We start from the raw sequence: 21,416 nt of genomic DNA on the forward strand, positions 1-21,416 counted from the left end.
GGACTATATTTTCCTGTAGACCTCTGCTTCCTATGCCAGTTGGAGAGCAAGGCTAATACACCAAGAAGAACCACCTTCTTTCAGTATTTTCTGATTATGGCCTCTATACATAAAGAAAAGTGGAAACTTTAGCAAGTGCATCTCTTCTCCAAAGCACAAACTGTTGGTTGGTCCTGTTATAGTGTTGTGGTTTTATGCCATCCTGTAAAGAGGCCTGTGCCTTAAGAGAAATCAGCACTTCATAGAATTATAGAAAATTGGAGTTGGAAGAAACCTCAGGAGGTCATCTAGTGCAACCCTCTGCTCAAAGCAGGACCATCCCCGACTATATCATCCCAGTCAAGGCTTTGTTTTAACTGGTCTCAAAACCTTCATAGATGGAGATTCCACAGCCTCTCTGGGTAACCTGTTCCAGTGCTTTACTACTCTCCTCATGAGAGAGTTTCTCCTATATATCTAACCTAAACTTCCCTTGCTGCAACTTTCCCCTCCTGTGAGAAATGAAATGCAACAATTTAATGAGGACAAATGACTACTCTTCTTCTCCAAAACCAACAAGGACAACTTAAGTTAAAGGTGCCAAAAGAAAATGGAGCTGGTATAAATGCAAGATTGTATTAGAAAAAACATTTATTTTATTTTATAATTATTGGCGCACAGTTGCCATAGCTACATGCAAATCTGAAAATAGGAAAAAAACTATGTGAGATATATCGATATGTGATAACTGTAGGGAATGGTTTACTATTATTAATGTTCACTATAAAATAGTTTCCAGCCAAACATTTTCAGTGTTACATGCTGGCTTAAATCTCAGCACCACTGGTTTTATGAGGTGTAAGGATTGTCTTTCATTTAAAATATAGTTGAGAAACAAACATCTAAACTCTCTTAAGAAATCATAGCAGACAGTACTATAGAAACATATCACCACTTAGCACAAAGACACATAAGCAGAGGAGCTGGGGGAAGTTCTAACTATTGTTTTGTGAAAGTTTGTTTATTTGGTTGAGAGAGAAAGAAAAGCCAAAGCTGAGAAAAAGTGTGCGTATATATATTTTCATGGTATATATATTGCCACAAAACTAGTCCACTGACCTACTTCTTCAAACAAATAATAAGGGTTCTTTCCCAGCATTCTTGTACAGTCCAATAATGCAATAAACCTGAATGTTATATTAACTGAAGAAGTGGTATAGTTTTTTGCTGCATGTGCCATAGCAGAAAATAAATGTAGTTGTATTGATTAATTGTATATGTTAAAAATGTACACGTGCACACAATATACAGTATATTAACAATATCACCCATAAAGCACCCCAACTATCATTCCCGAGCAGCATTCTAAATCAACTTGAAGCTCAACAAACCCATGTTTTCCTCAAGTTTCATGATAGTGCAGAGAGATGAGTGCATCTTCAAGAAATCCTGGAAACCAACTTGTAGTTAAATGTATTCTTTAGAGCACAGGTGCTTCAGGTTCCATAGGAGAGAGACTGCTAAGTTGTGCACCTCTTCCTGCATGAACTGAAAGTTCCACATTGGCTTCAAGAAAGATCCTAATCTAATTTGGGTGGGGTGAACACATGGAGAAGTGCAGTAAATTACACTAAAAAGTAAAGGACATCACATCCTGGTAAGGTACAAATGGAAAAGAGTAGGTACTGCAGTGACCTAGGCATCAAGAAGAAGTTGAAAATCAAAAATGGACCCCCCATTTTCAGACTGCTAAGGAAAAAAGTAATCATGTTGCCTCAAATAAGAAAACAAGTATTAACTGTTCCTGTACATTCTTTTGAAGGCATTACAGTCATTCCACCAGTCTCTATATTGTGTTTCAGTTGGCTCATTCTAATCTGAATCTGTGATTGCCCCCATAACAAACATATGACATCATTCAGGTTTACTAAAAGGATGACATTGGGGCAAGTTTCCCCTACATAGTTGTTTCACTGCAGCTCAATGCATTTTGCTCTCTCTGTCTGTCTCTACCCACTATCCTCAGATATGTAGTGGATGGAATGATTGTTAGGAAATAGCTCTGAAAGAACATTTCAGACATATGGACAACTGTTGCAAATCACCCCATGCAATTTTGATAAGAAAAAATTGCAAAATAGATTATTTTAGAATGACTTTGTCCATCCCAACAGGATCCACTGATACAGTAACTGAGCAATACCTTATGTTAAACAACATTAAATATACATGAGGGAAGCAATATAGACATTTGACCTTTCTCCATCTGTGAGAGAAGATCATAGATTAATGAGATCAGACCAATTTCTTATACTTTGGCCTGAAGCCTGAAATGTAGAAGATGAGAGGAGTGCTGGGCACTGTGAACCTCTGGTGATGGCTTCTTGAGTTTGAGCCCAACAACTGATTGCTTGATTAAAGATGGCTCACTGCCTTGCCACTATGAGGTGATATAATACTCACCAAAAATACCTGTCATGAGATTATACTATCCATGAGAAATGTGTCAAATATCCAGGCCATATGCTTCCTCAGCACATGCTATTTCACAGTGACTGAAAATTGCTGGAAGATGATCATGAGGCAGGCTGTTAGTTTATGGTACTGAATGGCCCATTATGTTACAGCTTAAAGGAAATGAATGTATGAGATGTGACTTTATTTTTTGAAGTCACAAGTTCCAGCTGCTGTCTAACATCATATCTTAAATAAATTTTTCATTTTGATATGCTGTTAACTTCTGGTATTCTAAAATAGGTAAAAGAAAACAATTTTAAGCTTGATTCATCTCATGATATAACATTTTACAAGGAAGGGGGAAAATTGTTATAATTGACAGGCTATTTCTCATATGGTTCATGTTTAGAGTTGTAATTATTTTCTTTTGACATTTCCGATTATTAGATAAAAATAAGTGGCTATTGTTTTCCTCTTCCTCTGGAAGGCGAACTATGTTAGAGCAAGGTTATAAAGATGAACATTCTATCTGGATTCAAAATCTTTCCAGGAGCACCATGTCTCCACAAACAACAATGATCTTTGACAACATTTTGTTGAATATGTGAGATAGCCAACATGTGAAAACAACCAACCAACCAACCAAATAAACAAAATCAGAGCTACCCAGACAGCTCTACATTGGCTTCATTTGTGCAAATGTTTGAGAGTATACATGTTTCAAACTAAAGTTGGCTTCATTGTTGTACACAACAATTCTTCCTGAACTGCCTTGGTACCCTGTGCTAGTTAAAGCAACATTTTACCTTGTGTTCTGCACTCCTGAAACAAGACATAAACAGGAAGGCTCTAACTACCAGCCTTACTCAGAGAAGTGGTACAGGCTTGTACAAATATCCATAAGCATCTGACACCTATCTTTCATAGATTTTTTTTCTCTTGTTGTATGCCTTTAAAAGGACCTAAATTTTTTTTCTTTTGTATGCTTGAATGTAGATGTTACCCTACAAATACTATAATTATATCTAGAAACTGCAGATTCACCATAAAATGTGATGCTCATTTACTAATGTAGCCATGTTTACATATTTAGTTAAGAGACATAAGTCCTTTCTGACAAACTGTTGGAGGGATGCTGTTTGAGTATGGCATGCAACACTCTGGTTCCATATTTTACCACAACGGAGTTATTACTTCAGTGTACCTTTATCATGTGTTCAGCTATTTAGAAATCAGACCATAGCTGAATTTGATACTCAGTTGCTGAACTGTGGCACTCTGTTTCATTACTCAAAGCAGGTTGTTTAGGAAATAGGTCCTATCAACCTATAAATTATGTAAGCACTGTTGTAAATGTATGAAACAACAGTATGGGAACTTTTTGATTAAAATACATTTATATTCTCTTTAGCTAAATTAAAATATGGATGAATTACATTGCATCATAATCTTTGACTTATTGAAAGATTGAAATGGAAACAGAGAGTGATATAGTATATGGAACAACTGTATAATTCAGAGGCCATATGCAAACTGTCACTTTGACAGATGCATTCCTCCAGGCTATTTTAATGATAATTTAATTGAGAAAGTAAAGATTCCAGATTTAGTTTCCTCATGAGTTCTGAAATTTCTACAATGTGACTTACAGGTTTGGGTTTTTTTAAGGAGATGGAGTTTTGAGCAGCTTTTTGTATGTGTTGAGTTTGGGGATCCTGTTCTTTATGGCCAGGTATAGACATTACACTTTTACTGGTATAAGTGATTGGAAACAGGTCTATACCCAGAACAGAAGTTCAGTACATGTAGACTGGTTTAAAAATGGTGGAATGGTGGTCTAAGATTTGCTTCCCTACCCCCACCAAAGGACGAATGTGTGGTCCGTTCACTCCCAATCCAAACTACACCACTTACAGAGAACTGCATAATTTAGATTGATTCCTCCTCAGGCTTTTTGAATGTCTGTACCTAACCTAGGTTTGTGATGGAGCTTTTGGAAACATCAGTTCTACTTCTTCCAGCAGCTTTACAATTCAAACTCTGCCTTATTCCATGCACTGTCCCCAGCTCTGGTAATTCATGGTAAGATTCTGGAGAAAGTTGAGTATTTCCCATACCTCAAAAGCGCTCTCTCACAAAAGGCTGACATTGATAAGGAAGTCCAACATCACCTCAATATGCAAGTGCAGTCTTGGGACACATGAGGAAGTGAGTGTTCAAAGATTATGACATCAGAACTTGTGGAAACTCCTGTGCCTATCCCATGAGTCACATCTTAATGTGTCCATGGGGCCTTTCAGCATCTCAGTCCTTTTGCGATTGGACTTGTTTCTATAGTTTTACAACTGGAACTGGGGTAAGGGCAACCACTGTCTCCTGCCATGACTTGATTTTCTCTGCATTTTGGGAGGAAGTCTTATTCTCTATGGGTGCTGTCCTTAGCCAGCCCTGGAGCTGTCTTCTGGGGCTCCACCTTCGCTACACCCCACCTTACACCAACCTTGTGAGATCTCCAACAGATGTTATTAGCACACAGGCTATCCTTGCGTATTGTGCCTTCTGAGGTAAATAATGTATATGAAACAAAGCAATATGGAACCCAAAATATCACTCTGAGACTTAGTCCTTCTTTACAGTCCTCCAGCCCAGAGTTGGACTGCCATGGTCCTAGCCTTGTGAAAACCCCTTTGTATTTTAGGGTCTGCCTGGAGTAACTGTCCCCTGTGGGCCACTTTGGTCCACTGTATTCACGGTTCTTCTCTCTCTTCTCTCCTAGGTTTAATGTCCCCAGTCAAATCCCAATCTTCCATCCCGGATGGCCAGAACCAAGCTGAGGGTAAGTTGTTTGGATTCTCTGAGCCACTTCGGTGGGTTTGCTGCTGGCTGGCTGCCTTCCAACATTTGCCCCTTCTGGGGTATCCAGAGCTTGCTTCCAGTCCTCCCATCTCTCCAGGTCAGGCTCCTTTTAATCCCAGCATGGGGTTCTGGCCTTTTAAATGTCGGCAGCATGCACTTATAAAGTGCGACCACACTGGTGCTGGTGTTTCCCTGGCACTTGCTGCTCCTCCCAGCACCACTTTTCACCACTGCTCCACTGCCTTATGCCTCAAGGTCCTGCTTCATTGCCTTCCATGCTGTCACACTTGCCTTCCACACCATCACAAATCTGAAGCCAAGCTTATGGTTTATCAGGTAGTTGTGATCCCTACCTTACTGTATGGAGCTGAGATGTGGGCAGTGTATAGGAGACACCTCAAGTTGTTTGTGAAATGCCATCAATGCTTGTGTAAGATCCTTCAAATCCTGTGGGAAGACAGATGCACCAATGTTAGCATCCTCTTGCAAAGAAACACTACAAGCATCAAGGTGATGATCATTCAACATCAGCTTTGCTGGGCTGGCTATGTCATCCAGATTCATAGATTCATAGATGTTAGGGTCAGAAGGGACCTCAATAGATCATCGAGTCTGACCCCCTGCATAGGCAGGAAAGAGTGCTGGGTTTAGATGACCCCAGCTAGATGCCTATCTAACCTCCTCTTGAAGACCCCCAGGGTAGGGGAGAGCACCACCTCCCTTGGGAGCCTGTTCCAGACCTTGGCCACTCTAACTGTGAAGAAGTTCTTCCAAATGTCTAGCCTAAATCTGCTCTCTGCTAGCTTGTGGCCATTATTTCTTGTAACCCCCAGGGATGCCTTGGTGAGTAAAGCCTCACCAATTCCCTTCTGTGCCCCCGTGATGAACTTATAGGCAGCCACAAGGTCACCTCTCAACCTTCTCTTGCAGAGGCTGAAGAGGTCCAGGTGCCCTAGTCTCTCCTCGTAGGGCTTGGCCTGCAAGCCCTTAACCATACGAGTGGCCCTTCTCTGGACCCTCTCCAGGTTATCCACATCCCTCTTGAAGTGCAGCGCCCAAAATTGCACTCAGTATTCCAACTGCGGTCTGACCAGTGCCTGATAGAGGGGAATTATCACCTCCTTGGTTCTGTTCATCATGCATCTGCTGATGCACGATAAAGTGCCATTAGCTTTTCTGATGACTTCGTCACACTGCCGACTCATGTTCATCTTGGAGTCCACTAGGACTCCAAGATCCCTTTCTGCTTCCGTGCCTCCAAGCAGGTCATTTCCTAGGCAGTAGGTATGCTGGACATTTTGCCTCCCTAGTGTAGCACTTTGCATTTCTCCTTGTTTAATTGCATTCTGTTCTTTACCGCCCATATGTCCAACCTGTTCAGGTCTGCTTGTAGTTGTTTCCTGCCCCCTGGCATGTCCAGTTCCCCCCACAGTTTTGTGTCATCAGCAAACTTGGACAGAGTACACTTCACTCCCTTGTCCAAGTCACTGATGAAGACATTGAAGAATCCAAGGACCGAGCCCTGCGGGACCCCACTAGTAGTCATCCAAGTCACAGCCTTTTAACTTGTTCACCAGTATGGGGTGGGATACCATATCGAAGGCCTTCCTGAAGTCTAAGTAAACGACGTCAACCTCTACTCCTGCATCCAGGTGTTTTGTAACCTGGTCATAAAAAGAGACTAGATTAGTCAGGCATGATCTACCTGCTACTAGCCCGTGCTGGTTTCCCCTCAGCATAATTTTTCCTGCCAGGCTCTCGCAAATGTGAGCCTTGATAATTTTTTCAAAGACTTTGCCTAGGATGGAGGTGAGACTGACTGGCCTATAGTTGCCTGGGTCCTCCTTCCTCCCCTTCTTGAAAATGGGGACCACATTGGCCCTTTTCCAGTCTTCCAGGACCTGGCCCGTGTGCCACGAGTGTTCAAATATTCCCACCAGTGGCTGTGCAATGACGTCAGCCAGTGCCTTCAGTACCCTCAGATGGAGCTCATCTGGGCCTGCTGACTTAAACGCATCCAGTTCCTCCAAATGCCTCTGCACCATCTCAGGGTCTACGCCTGGTAGTCTGGCATCCTGCTACTGCCTGTCCACAATCCCAGTGAGAGCCTTGTCTTGCCCCTCGCTTAGGAACACTGAGGCAAAGAACTCATTGAGGAGTTCAGCCTTGTCCCCCCTGTCCATCACCAATTGCTTCTGCCCATTTAGTAGGGGTCCTATTCTACCCTGGGCCTTCCTTTTACTCCCTATATATCTAAAGAACAATTTTTTGTTATCCGTAACTTGGGATGCCATCCTCAGCTCCACGGTAGCTTTGGCCTGTCTAACTGCCTCCCTACAAGCGCGAGCAGAGGAGGTATACTCCTTTTTAGTAATCTCTCCCCGTTTCCACTTTTTATATGCCCACTTTTTAGCCCGTAGACTGCTCTGGATTTCTCTGGTCAGCCAAGGAAGCCTTTTGGCCCCTTTCCCCCTTTTTCCCCACATCGGGATTGTCTCCCTCTGTGCCTGAAGGATCATTTCCTTAAGGCACAGCCATCCTTCCTGGGCTCCTAACTCTTCAAAACTCTTACTCTGCAGTGCGTCCTTGACTAAACGCCTGAGTTCATTGAAGTCAGCTTTCCTAAAGTCTAGCACTTTCACCCTACTAGTTACCTTACCCACTCGACGTCTTATGGTCAATTCTATTATTTGGTGATCACTGTCCCCCAGGTAACCACCAATCTGTAGGTCTCCTACCATGTCATCCCCCATTGCCAATACCAGGTCCAGTAAGGCATTCCCCTTAGTGAGACCATGTACCTCCTGTGTCAGATGGAGGTCCTGTACACAGGATAGGAACCTGCATGAACGGTGGGACTTTGCTGTCTGCGTCTCCCAGCAGATGTCTGGATAGTTTAGGTCCCCCATGACTACCGACTCCCTAGTTTTTATGGACTCCGAGAGCTGCCTCAGGAGCCCCAAATCTAGTTCTTCCCCTTGGTGTGTGGGTCTGTAGCAGACTCCTACCACCAAATCCCTTTTTCCTTGACCTCCATGTAACCTAACCCACAATCCTTCTACTTTCTCCTCCTCCGATTCCGTTTTGATAAGGGTCGATGTCATACTCCAGATTCCTGAAGAAAATTGTATTTTCCCAGCTCAGTCAAGGTGCACACTCAAGACAAGGGCAGAAAAAGTGTTTCAAAGATGTCCTCACGATTAACTTGAAAAAAATGCAAAATTGACATCAACCTATGAGAGACTATCACCCAGAACTGCCCCAAATGATGGAAGAATCTTCTGCAAGGATCTCAGTATTTTGAAACCTCAAGATGAGAAGAAGGCACAGAAAAGCAGGAGTGGCAGAAACAGCATGTCACAGACTGATCCAAAAATCCAAAGCCACGCACCCAGCACAGAAACATGCTCGAGTTGCCATGGAACCTGTCAATCCCAGATTGGTCTTGTCAGCCACTTTCAGAACCACAAATAAGGCAATCATAGAAGACAATCATCCTTGACCATGAGGATTTGCCAGTGATGATGATCACTAGAATGACAATAAATATACCTGCTGGATGTGGAGGTAGAGCAATATTTGTTCTTGAGCTTAATTGACAAAACTCCTCATGAAAACAAGGTATGTATCTCATCAAACTATTCTGGCAAGTGAAATGTTAAGTGAAAAAAAGCATAAATAAATGAATAAATAAATAAACCCACCTAAATTTCCAGGGTAATTGCTTTTTTATGGTCTCCAGGACTGTTATATATTATTTTGCTTCTTTTTCCTTCCTTCCAGGAATAGATGTCAGAGCAGTGACAGAGATAAGGCCTAGGGTATCCAGCAAGGAAGTGGTAAACCAATCACTGGTGCCAGGATGCATGAAGAGGGAGTTCAGTAGAACAATTCAATACATGAGGATCACTAAGTAATTCACTGGTAGTTTATTCACTTGTGTCTACTATCTCTTGCTCCATTATCAATCTCTACTTCAGTCTACTGTTTAGAAATAGCACTACCTATATATTCTTTTTGTTTCTTCACTGACTCTTCTAAATGCAACTGATTTTCAAAAGTGTACACCTGGAAAAAAACTAAGATGCCTAAGTGGGCATAATGAAATTGAAGGAAGTGGTATCATCCAAGAGAACTGCACAGTCCTCAAACACAGCAGGATTAGGATGTAAGATTCAACTCACGTATGAAAGAACAATGTATGAAATAAAGCTTAATTCCAATAATTATTATACATATAGAGCACATCCACATGAGCACACACATGCCTCTTACAGCATCTCAAAGCCCTTTTAGACATTGTAAAAGGCACGTGTGAGAACAAAAAAATGTTCCCTGTGCTGTAAGTTTGCAGTGTGGGGGAAAAATTAGACCCCGGGATATCTAGGGTAAAAAAAAAAAAATGCTCTACAGAACAGCAACCCAGGAGTCGGTCCTCCAGAAGAGAGACTCTGGTTTCTGGCTAGGGATGTGGGGTGGGGGAGGTTTATGGGTGTGGGTGGGTGTGAGGAGAGGCAAGGGGATGTTGGGGGGGTGTCAGGGAGTGGAGAGGGATGTCAGGGGCTGTGGGGAGCAGTGTGGGGTGGTTGTCTCATATGTGGATGAATTTATAGAGGGGCTTAAGCGGGGGTTGCCACATGCCTGCCCCTCCACCTGGCTCCTGTGGTGCCAGCAGGCAGCATGGCTGAGACACTACTGCAGGTACAGCAGGAAGTGATGCGGTGCTGTGTGACCCGAGCTCTGTACATGCTGAATGGACCCAGCCCAGTCTGCTAATGCACAGCCTTGGATGGGCTGGGCCAGGTCCATTCAGCATCTCCAGAGACCAGGTCACACAGCACTGTGCCACTGCCCACTGTGCCTGCAGTAGAGCCATAGCCCCACTTGCCTGCTGCCACCAGCACCATGGCCTCTGTGTGGGGGAGCAGACATGTGGCAGCCCCAGAGCCACCCCTAGGGGTGTGCGGGGCCTGGGGCACATCAGACCGTGCCAGCAGGGGAGATAGTGAGTGGCCAGAGTGCAGAGCCAGCTGTGTGTGGCAGCCACGGCAGAGCTGGTGGCATGGGGAGGTCATGGCAGAGCCAGTGGCAAATGATGTGACCTGACCTGGCCCAGCACAGCAACTTTGCACTGGAGCAGGAGGTGCAGCTCTGGGAGGCACAGCTCCTGTGCAAATGCACACTAGCTGTTTGGCCTGGGACAGATCAGGTCTGTGGGGTGCATTTTCCATGAGGTTTAGGTGTATCTGAGCCTCATGGAAAACACCATGGTGGCTCAACTCGACCCAATCCAACCCAGGCCGTGAAATTAGCTTAATTCCAATAATTAAGCTAGTTAATTAATTCCTGCATTTACATGGGAACTGTGCCTCCTGGGACCATACCTCCTGCTCCAGTGCAAAACTGGACTAGCGAGCTACACTATGCTGGGTCCTGCTGTGCACTTCCTCCCTGCAGGCATTGTGGACAAGCAGCACTGCTGCTGGAGGCAGGACCCAGTGTGGCATGCAGAAACAGTGTGCCAAGCCAAGCCAGGTCCTGCCAGCACTGGGGCCCTTCGCGCTGCCAGGCTGGGCTGGTTGCATGGTGGCAGGACCTGGCACAGTGCATAGGGAAAGTGCACTGAGACAAGCTGCATCCTGCCACCATGGAACCAGTTCAGCCTGGCAGTGCAAGCAACCCCAGTCTGGCAGAACCCAGCTTGGCATGACACACAGTCCCCATGAGTGGCACTGGCCCTGGATGAGCAGCATGGGCAGTACCGGCTCTGAGCCGCTTGGGGCCTCTCTATGCCACAGCGGGGCTGGCAGCAGTGGGCTCTGAGCACCCCACTCCTGCTGCTGCTGCAGGGGGTAAGTTGTGGGCCCTGTGTGGGGGGGGCTGTTGTGCTGCAGGGTGGCTGGGACCTTGCAGGAGGAGTTCTGTGGCCTTGTAGGGTAGCTGGGACCCTGCGGGGGGGGGGGAGGCATGTGGCCCTGCAGAGTGGCTGGGACACTGGTGGGGGGTCTGTGACCCTGCAGGGTGGCTGAGATCATTGTGCAGGATAGGGGCTTGGGCCCTGCATGGGGGGGGGAAGTCCATGTGCTGTGTGGGGGGGCTGCAACCTGTCGGGTCTGGGGGCCCACCCCTCCTGAGCAGCCCCCCCACAAGGTACCTCCACACCCACCCACACACCCACCTGCCTTCCCCCACACCCCTTCCCACTGCCCTCCTGCAAACCCCACATCCCCCCATCACACACCCATCATGTGAGAAGAAAACCAAAAGCACACATCTACACCTATAGATATTTAGAATGTATTTTATCATGATGATAGAGACCCTGGTAGGCATTCAAATTGCTTTAACATTGGAAATATATCAATAAAGCATTGCCCAACTGATCTTTCTCTATCTCTCTAGATTGATCGATCTATCTATCGATCTATCTATCGATCATGCCTGTGTGAAGCAGCTAGTATTCACTTCGGATTCAGATTCAGGGGGACAGTGATTTGATTCGGTGATTCAAATCACTGTCCCAAATCTATTCAGCCAAATCTGATTCGGAGATTCAGCTGATGATGAATCAGCCAAATTTCTGAATCACACAGGCCCCATCCCCTGCCTGCTCTCCCAGGCCCAGCAATGGCTGCCCTGCCCTGCCCACCCCAGCTCCCAGCACTTTGAAAAAAATCCAACCCTACTCACTGGCTGCTGCCAGGTGGTGGTGGGGGGGGGGAGTGATCCCTGCTGCCCCCCACTGCCCCACGCTGCATGGGAGGCTCTGCCACAAACCCCCTGACCCCTCCCCTGCTCTCCAAGCCCTCCCATGGCTTCTCTGCCTGCCCCAGCTCTTGGCCCTTAAATAAGAAACAAAACCAAAAACACCCCTCAAAAAGCCTCAATTCACTAGTTCCTGCCTGGTGGCAGGGGGCAATCCCTGCTGCTTCCCACTACCCCCCACTGCACTGGGGACTCTGAAACAAGCCCCCAGAAGCCTCAAGGCTGCTGCAGCAGCCAGTGAACGTGAAGCTTTTGGGGACTTTTTTTCTTAAAGGGCTGGAGCTGGGGCAGGCAGGGCAGCCATGGGGGTTGGGGGCTGGGAGAGCGGAGGCCAGTTGGGGGATCATGGCAGAGCCCCCCATGGAGAATGGGGCAGTGGGGGGTGTGAGATCCTGGAGACCACTCACCTAGAGTGCATACCTAACCAGGGACATGGACTGCACTGCGTCATGACGTCCACTCTACGATGGGAGCTCCCCATCTGCACCTGCCTGGCTTTACCTCCTTGACAAGGGAAGCGGATTGGGGCCAATCCACAGTGTGGGCAATATCCAGAGGCCAGGGGTGGAACCAAGGGAAGAGAGAGAAGGACGGTGGAGGAGGGAAGGAGAGGAGCCTGGGAGCTGGGGATGCAGGGTGAAGACTGGGTAAGCCCTTGGTCAGACCCTGAAGAGGCGGTGGCACCTTCACTGCGGGAGTGAAGAGGAGGGTGGAAGAGATGAGGTGGCAGAAGGTGGATCAGGGAAAGACCCTAGGAGCTGCAGAGGTGGTGGATCTGCTTGAACTGCTCGCCGCAGGGTTTTTTTCTCTTCTTTTTTTTGTTTTTGTTTGGTGCCTCCCCACTGGCTAGAGAGCCCCGCTCAGGGCCAGGCCTTCTCCCAAGATGAGAGGGGGAGTGTGCACTTGGAGGGGCTCCATGACTGAAATGGGGGCAGGCAAAAAAACCCCAAGCAGAGAGAACTGTGCCCCTTCCCAGCTGATTGCTCCAGAGGGAATTCCCCTCCTCATTAAGTGGCACTCACCATCAATTAAGCCTGTTGTGGTCCTGATTTAAAGTATCCGGCAGGAGTCCACAGCAGTGAAAATAAACCACTGAAGACTCCTGGAGGTAACTGCCCTAGGCAACTGGAAACAAACCTTGAAGACGTATAGAAGAAAAGGACAAAGGTCATAAGACTTCTGTGAAGAAAAAAATAAAATAAAATAAAAGGGAAGTAAAAAGATTGGTTTTAAGTTGGTCCTTTCCTCACTTCCGGTTTTGGACTTCAGGCGTTGGGGCAGCCCCTACGATCAATCCGGGCGTGAGATGGGTAGTCACTACCTCCCTTTTGTAAATCTCCTTTTAGTCATGGCAGGTGGGAAAAGAAAGGGCACCAGATCTCACCCAGCTCGACCATAAGGGCACAGCCACCCCGAGGGGCCAGTGAATGTCAGCAGGATGTAGGGGTACATGTCCATACCCGGTGACTGCCCGACAACTTGGTGCATTGGCTGGGAATTCTGATGATGGCCCAGAAGAAATGGAGAGGATGGAAGTCCCCTTGGTGGCAGCTGTGGCGGGTGTGGACCTGATTCAGCAGACAGTGCACCTAATGGGGCAGGTCCTCCAACAGCAGCAGCAACAGTCAGCATGGCAGCTGGCCTTGGAATAAAATTGGATCCAACATCAGGTGTGGCAACAGCAGAATGCAGTGGAATTAAAGATCCCTAAGATGAGTGTTCACAATGATCCAGAGGTGTTCCTTGAGAGCTTCAAATGAGTAGCCTTGTCCACTGGACTAGAAAAGTCCCAATGGACTGGGAACCTCGGAGTCTTGTTGATTGGAAAGGCACAGGCAGCCTATGGGTCCATGCCATGGGAAGAAGCTGGAGACTACGACAAAGTCAAGAAAGAAATCCTTTATAGGCTGAACATTAACCCTGAAACATACTGCCAAGCTTTTAGGGCCCAGAAGCCATGGGAAACAAAGGAATTGTGAGCATTGTTGCAGCGGTTGGCTGACTTGGCTTCTAAGTGGCTGAAATCCCTGAAGAGCTCGAAAAGCGAGATCTGCGACAAGATCCTGCTGAAGCAGTTTCTGAATTATCTGAATGAAGAGACACAGAGGTGGGTCTGCTGCCACTGGCCAGAGTCATCCACTGAGGCATTGCAGTTAGTGGAGAATTTTTGGAGTGCCCAGGGGAAGAAGTAACAAGAGCGAAGCCCCAGAATGGTGGGGCCCCTGAGATCCCACGACCCCGCCAGGCCAATGAGCCAGGAACCCCAGGAAAGCAGGAGGCCTGACAACAGGGTGATCTGCTTCTGGTGTGGAAGGTCAGGACACATGTCCTGGGATTTCACCTACCCATCTCAGGCCCCCATGCAGACAATCCACTCACTGTTCACAGAGCTGAATGAATTCTCAGGCCTGGTAGACTCCTCTGGGGTCAAGACCATGGACTGTAGCATTGGAAGCAGCGCATCAGCGGGCCCTGGACTCTGTCCAGTGGTTGATACTTGGATTGGGGGCAAAAGACTGGAGGTGATCGTTGACACGTTGTCCCATACCTTTGTCCAAAACAAGCTGGCCCTCTCCATGAATGTATGGAAGACCACCCCAGTGAAAATGACCTGCATGCATGGACATAGTACTTTTTACCCACAACGGGTTTACCGAGTCATGGTATTGGCCGCTACGTGAGAAATGCCAGTGGGGTTGGCACAGGACCTGCCATATCCCATGATCCTGGGGTGGGATTGGCATGAGATCTACAAGGTACTTAAAGTAACAAGGAACGTCGGCATAGGAGAGGTCAGTCTGGCCAGAGACAACACTGAGGACCTTGACCTCGAACAGCTGAAAAGCAGTCAAGCTTTCTGAAAGGCCCAGGAAGAAGAGCAAGAATTCCGAGCCATATGGGAAATGGAGCTGGTGAAGGTGGAAAACAAAGTAGTGGACCTGGCTTGCTACGCACATCTGCCCCGATTTGAGTTTAGGAATAGTTTATTGTGTCGGGTGAAGCAGGGCCCTTCAGTGGAGGCAGAGATAGTCCAGCTGCTGATACCCACCCAATTTAGACTTCCCCTCCTGAACCCAATGCACGGAAATCTGCTGGGGGGACATATGGGGCACCATAAGATGGAAACTAGATTAACTAGGTGGTGCTTCTGGGTTAGGCTGTACGACCGGGTTGAGAAATTTTTCTGTGCCTGCCCTGCATGCCAAATGGTAAGTGGGAACTGGCCAGCATGAGCCCTGTAACAGCCAATAATCGAGGTCCCCTTTTCGCGCATCGCGATGGACATAGTGGGTCCCCTCTCTAAGAGCTCAGCAGGCTACCAATATCTGCTTGTCATCATAGACTATGCAACCAGGTTCCTCGAAGTACTTCTGATGCGGTCGGTCACAGGGCACCAGGTGGCAGAAGAGCTGATGAAGCAGATTTCCCAGGTGGGCATCCCAAAAGAAATTGTCACCGATCAGGGGTCAAACTTTATGTCAAACATCATTCATTGTCTGTGGAAGGTGCTGCAGATTAAACACCTCTGCACAATGGTCTATGACCCGCAGACTAACGGGGTGGTAGAGAGGTTTAATCAGACCCTAATGAATATGTTGAGGTGATGCATGCAGTCAGAACCCCGCCGGTGAGACCTGATGATCCCTCCATTGTTATTTGTGGCACAAGAAGCCCCCCAGTCATCATTAGGGTGCACCCCATTTGACCTAGTGCACGGGCACCCAGCCTAGAGGCCTGCTAGATGTAATCAAGGAAGGATGGGAGGCCAGACAGGAAGAAGAGTTAAGCTCCTCTGAATACATGCAGAACATGCAACGACAGCTACGGTGGGTGGGAGAATTGACTCGTGAGTGCCTGAGAATAGCCCAGCAATTACAGAAGTCTGCATATCATAAAAGAGCCTAAGAAAGGGGCCTCCAGGCAGGTCAGAAGGTCTTGGTGTTACTCCCTGACACCAAGAACAAACTTATGAAGAGTTGGCAGGGACCTTTTGTGATAACTTGCTAAATAGGCCCTGTAGACTATGACGTTCTTAAGCTGGGGTCATGCAGGGAGAGGCAAATTTACTATATCAACCTACTTAAAGAATGGAGGGAGCAGGAAGGTCTACTGATTGCCCCTTCTCCTCCAGAAGATGAGTTTGGCCAAGAGCTCGGCCCGAGGACAGGGTTAGAGATCAATGATCTAGTTGTCCCAATGGGACCCCAACTTGATCCTGGACAATGGCACCAGGTAGAGGCTCTCGTAAAAGAGTTTCATGATGTGTTTAGCGAGAACCCTGGGTGTGCATGGGGGATAACCCATTGCATAATTACACCCCCAGGGCAAGTCATCAGGGAAAAATGAAGGAGGATTCCCCACTGTAGGCACGAGGCCATTCACACTGAGTTGGCCAGAATGCTGGAACAGGGAATAATCCAAGAATTGCGTAGCCCCTGGCAGAGTCCCATTGTGGTGGTTACCAAGCCCAATGGGTCCTTACGACTATATATTGACTTTAGGAAGGTGAACGCTATTTCCAAGTTTGGCACTTTCCTGGTGCCCCAGATCAGTGAGCTTCTCGAGAGGGTGGGGCAAGCCCTGTTTATCTCCACCCTAGATCTGTCAAAGGGGTATTGGCAGGTACTGTTACGAAGAGAAGACAGGGCTAAGACAGCCTTTGGCACCCCGTGGGGGTTATATGAGTTCAGAAGAATGCCCTTCAGGTTGCACGGAGCAGCCGCTACCTTCTAATGGTTGGTTGATTGGGTATTGGCCCCGCATCAACAATACACGGCCGCTTATATAGACAACATCATCATCTATACCCAGGGGTGGGAAGAACGCCCCAGGGTGGTGAGGGCAGTACTGCATGAGCTACGCCAAGTTGGTCTGATGGCTAACCCAAGAAAATGCATCCTGGGCAAGGCAGAGACCAAGTACCTGGGATTTTTGCTACAGCGAGGACAAGTCCAACCATTGGCTAACAAGGTAGAGGCCTTACACAAGTTCAAGGCACCACAAAACTGTAGGCAGCTGAGGGCTTTCCTGGGTTTAGCAGGATATTACAGGCGATTTATACCCAAGTTTGCTGACATCACCACACTCCTCACTGACCTTCAGAGTGGACGTTAGGTGCTGTGCTGTCCCAGGAAATCGAGGGAACCTCCCAACCCATAGCCTATGCTAGCTGAAAACTAAATCCACAAGAAAGAAGGTATGCTACAATCGAGCGTGAGTGCCTCACCATAAAATGGGGCATGCAGTACTTCTGGTACTACATACTGGAGCAGGAGTTCACCGTTATTACCAATCACGCCCCCTTAAGGTGGCTGAAGATTAAACAAATGGACAATGCACACATTACCCAATGGGCTCTGGCCTTGCAACCTTTTAATTTTAAGATCACGTACCGGCCAGGAAAACCTAACACAGTTGCTGATTTCCTTTCAAGATGTCACAAGGATGAAGACAGAGCAGAGAATGGGGTGATGAATGCAGATCCTGTTGTACCAAAACCCCAGGACGTAAGTGTGCCTAACGGCTAGTTAAGTGGGGAGGTATGTGAAAGCCCGGAGGGCACTCACCTAGTGTGTTTCCCTGACCAGGGACATGGACTGCACTGCATCACAACGTCTACTCTACGACAGAAGCTCCCCATCCGCACCTGCCTGGATTTACCTCCTCGATAGGTGAAGCAGATTGGGGCCAATCTGCAGCATGGGCAATATCCAGAGGCCAGGGACAGAACCAAGGGAGGAGAGAGAAGGACAGCAGAGGAGGGGAGGAGAGGAGCCTCGGATCTGGAAATGTGGGGTGAAGATGAAGAAGATAGGGTAAGCCTTTGATTGGACTCCTGAGAGGCATTGGCACCATTGCTGCAGGAGTTAAGAGGAGGGTGGAAGAGGCCAGGTGCCAGAAGGAGGATCAGGGAAAGACTCTAGGAGCAGCAGAGGCGGCGGATCTGCCCAAACCTCTTGCTGCAGGGGTTTTTTTCTCTTCTTTTTTTTTGTTTTTGTTTGATGTCTCCCCACCGACTAGACAGCCCAGCTTGGGGCCAAGCATTCTCCCAAGACGAGAAGGGGAGCGTGCACTCAGAGGGGCTCCACAACTGAGATAGGGGTGGGCAAAAACCTCAAGCAGAGAGAACCATGCCCCTTCCTAGCTGATTGCTCCAGAGGGAATTCCCCTCGTTGTTAAGCGGCACATGCTGTCAATTAAGCCTGTTGCGGTCCTGATATAAAGTATCCGGAAGGAGTTCAGGGCAGGGAAAGTAAACCTCTGAAGACTCCTGGGGGTAACTGCCCCAGGCAACTGGAACCAGACCGTGAAGATGTCCAGAAGAAGAAAAGGACAAAGGTCATAAGACTTCAGTGAAGAAATAAATAAATAAATAATAAAAAATAAATAAAATAAAAGGAAAGTGAAAAGATTGGTATTAAGTTGGTCCTTTTCTCACTTCCGGTTTTGGACTTCGGGTGTTGGGGCAAGTCCCTATGATCGATCCAGGTGTGAGTCGGGTAGTCACCACCTCGCTTTTGTAAATCTCCTTTTATCATCAAAGTTGTGGCAGGCGGGAAAAGAAAGGGCAGCAAATCTCACCCAGCTTGACCATAAGGGTGCAGCCACCCCGAGGGGCTAGTGAATGTCAGCAGGATGTAGGGGTACATGTCCATACCCAGTGACTGCCCAACAGCAGGCAGTGGGGATCACTCCCTGCCTGGCAGCAGCCGGTGAGTGGGGGCTTTTGTTAAACAACTGGGAGCTGGGGTGGGTGGGGCAGTCATGGGGGGGCTGGGATAGCAGGCAGGGGTTGGGGGCACTCAGGGGGGCAGCAGGCAGGGGATAGGGCCTGGTGGGGGTCCCCCTGTGGTCCCCTGCTTCTCCAGCCTCCCCTTCCCCACCCTCTACTTACCAGCATGGAGTCCAGGTCCAGCCCCCTGCTGCAGCGGGTGGGGACTGCCCAAATTTCTGAAGCTCTGTGAATTTTTTCTGAATTGATTCAGAGAGCTTCAAATTGATTTGGACCTTTTAATTGTTCCCTTGATTCGATTTGGATTTGGAGATTTGGCCTCCAAATCAAATTAGCACCCGAAGCTTCTCACAACCCTAATATATGTGTGTGTGTGTGTGTGTGTGTGTGTGTGTGTGTGTGTGTGTGTGTGTGTGTGTGTGCGTGCGCTAATTCTCTCTCTCTTTCTATATATATATATATAGAGAGAGAGAGAGAGAGCTAATACATATATATATAATATATATAGAGAGAGAGAGCTAATACATATATATGTGTGTGTATATATATATATAGAGAGAGAGAGAGAGAGAGAGAGGTTGGGGGGAGAGAGAGAGATATCTTTTGTTCTAATTGTGGAAGAACATGGATTTTGGGGTATTTTAAAAAATGGATCTGGGATGCTGCTGCAGGAGTTTTAGCTAGCACCAGATGGCTGGGCCCCAGAAGCTCCTGAGAGCAAATAGCCCTTAGCCCTGAGCTGCTTGCTAGGGCAGCTTTTTATACTGCTGGGGCCAGCACATTACATTTTAGTGCCCTATTGCTGCATTGCATTGCTTTTATACTGCTGGGGCCAGTTGCATTTCAGTGCCCTATCCTATCCTATCCTATCCTATCCTATCCTATCCTATTCACAGGTCTTACTTCCTAAAACAGTCAATTTAGTGTCTTAGGAATGCATGATCTGTCTGGGCTTAAAGAATTTGTTAGAACTGAAGGATGAAACTTACAAGGAAGGTGAGGGAAAAGTGGAGGAAAAAGCCAGAATTTTTAGTTAAAGCTAGCTGAAGGCATGAGGAAGTGAAAGGGCTTTTACACATTAACAAGAGCAAACAAAACACTAGAGATCTAGTATGCTTCTTAAAGCACCAGCAGGGAGCTAAAATCAGCAAGCTATTAATTGCCTTTCTTACACAAATTTCAGCAAGAACAAAAAAGGAGGAAATATGATCTAAAACTGAAAATAACATACAAAGTTTCTATTGTTGGGGTTCATTTAGAAAGCCAAATCCTGCTGTTTTACATAGAGGGTCATTTTCTGGACACAGTAGTCCTCAAGTGAAATCCTTCATCACCTTGCAACATGATTCATCTTACTCCCACCATCTGCCTTCTGAATGCTCTGTATCTCAACTTTGTTGTCCCCTGGTAGCCAAATTTCATACCATATGGGCTGTCACATAACCCCTACCCATGGTTATTCAGGTGCTCTATGGGTGTGGTTAGCTACGGTGGAAAGGCTAATATCCCTACCTTAGCTTCCCTGCCTTAGCCTTAGCTTCAGAGCCTTATCACTACTTCAAATTCAGAGATCTCATGTTACTTCACTCGTGCAGTTCTAGGGGCTGGAAAAAAGTCAAGCAGCTTCCTTTTGTTAAAGGTGCTAACTAATTTGAAAGGCTATTGTCTTTAAGACATGTATATACACGTGTGGTGGACACCAATGTAAGAACTTGAATAAAAAGATAAAGTATCTGAAGGAAAACAGCTGCCATAAGACAATCCATGAGGCATGGGCAACCCAGCTTCCAGCTGAAAGGAGTATTAAGCTTCTACCCTCCTTAAAGACATAAAGGTAAATTTGTGGGGTGGCGCTAGCTTGGATTTTCTTAAAGTGACTTTGACCATCTCTCTTTGTAAAAGAATCAGACATTCACCATTACGTTTTAGGAACCGGGAAGTCTCTGATCCATTTTACATGCAGTGAGTTTGATCCTTCTGAGGGCTATATCCTCAAAGCTTCTTAAGTGGTACACTACCAAGTTGATATGTGCTTTGATGCTTTGTGGTGTCCTCTTCTCCAAGTTATACCCAGGTTTGCTGTCAAATGCATCTAAAAAGGTATCCCATAAAATTAGGTGAGTGGGGATGGGAAAACTGGGGTTTGGCTCTTGATTCCAGAAGGGGGTCCCTAGTTTGGGAACCCAAGTGGATGTAGTACTTGCCTAGCCTGAAATAAGTGCCATATTATGTCTAGATGCAGCTGTCTTGGTAACTGAATTTCACTCTTAGCTAGCTTGTTATGTTTTTAAAACAAATCACCAGAGATCAATTAACTCAGAGGAGATAAAGTCAATATAACTTTCTTTTGCATAATGGGACAGTGGAATAGTGGTAGCATTAGGCCCTTGGGGATACTTGTCCTCTGAGTCTACCTTCTTTTCTTAAAACCACTGACATCCATTCAACATTGAAAGGAGGTTGGTATATGGAAACAAGTATTCTCCTTTCCCTGGCTTGGATTGCAGTTTGGCAACTCCTATACTGAATATCCGTTTCTGATGTCAACAGATTACACTTTAAGTCAGGGGCGCTCATAAATTTACTGATATGGATCCTAAAGACCATCCCATTTAGGAATATTTTA

At 46.8% G+C, this 21,416-nt stretch overlaps 1 long non-coding RNA gene across 11 annotated transcripts in view; it reads left to right on the top strand.

Moving 5' to 3' along the window:
- LOC109285533 (hypothetical protein) overlaps nucleotides 1–9,005 on the top strand; it is a 246,556-nt gene extending 237,551 nt beyond the window's left edge. For all 11 annotated transcript variants that reach the window (XR_009463387.1, XR_009463392.1, XR_009463393.1 and 8 more), the window contains 2 exons: nucleotides 5,213–5,272; nucleotides 8,385–9,005. This is a non-coding gene — a long non-coding RNA (hypothetical protein). The remainder of the gene's footprint in view (nucleotides 1–5,212; nucleotides 5,273–8,384) is intronic.
- Nucleotides 9,006–21,416: the final 12,411 nt, after the last annotated feature.

This window comes from Alligator mississippiensis, chromosome 1, assembly GCF_030867095.1.
Source record: "Alligator mississippiensis isolate rAllMis1 chromosome 1, rAllMis1, whole genome shotgun sequence".
NCBI lineage: Eukaryota > Metazoa > Chordata > Crocodylia > Alligatoridae > Alligator > Alligator mississippiensis.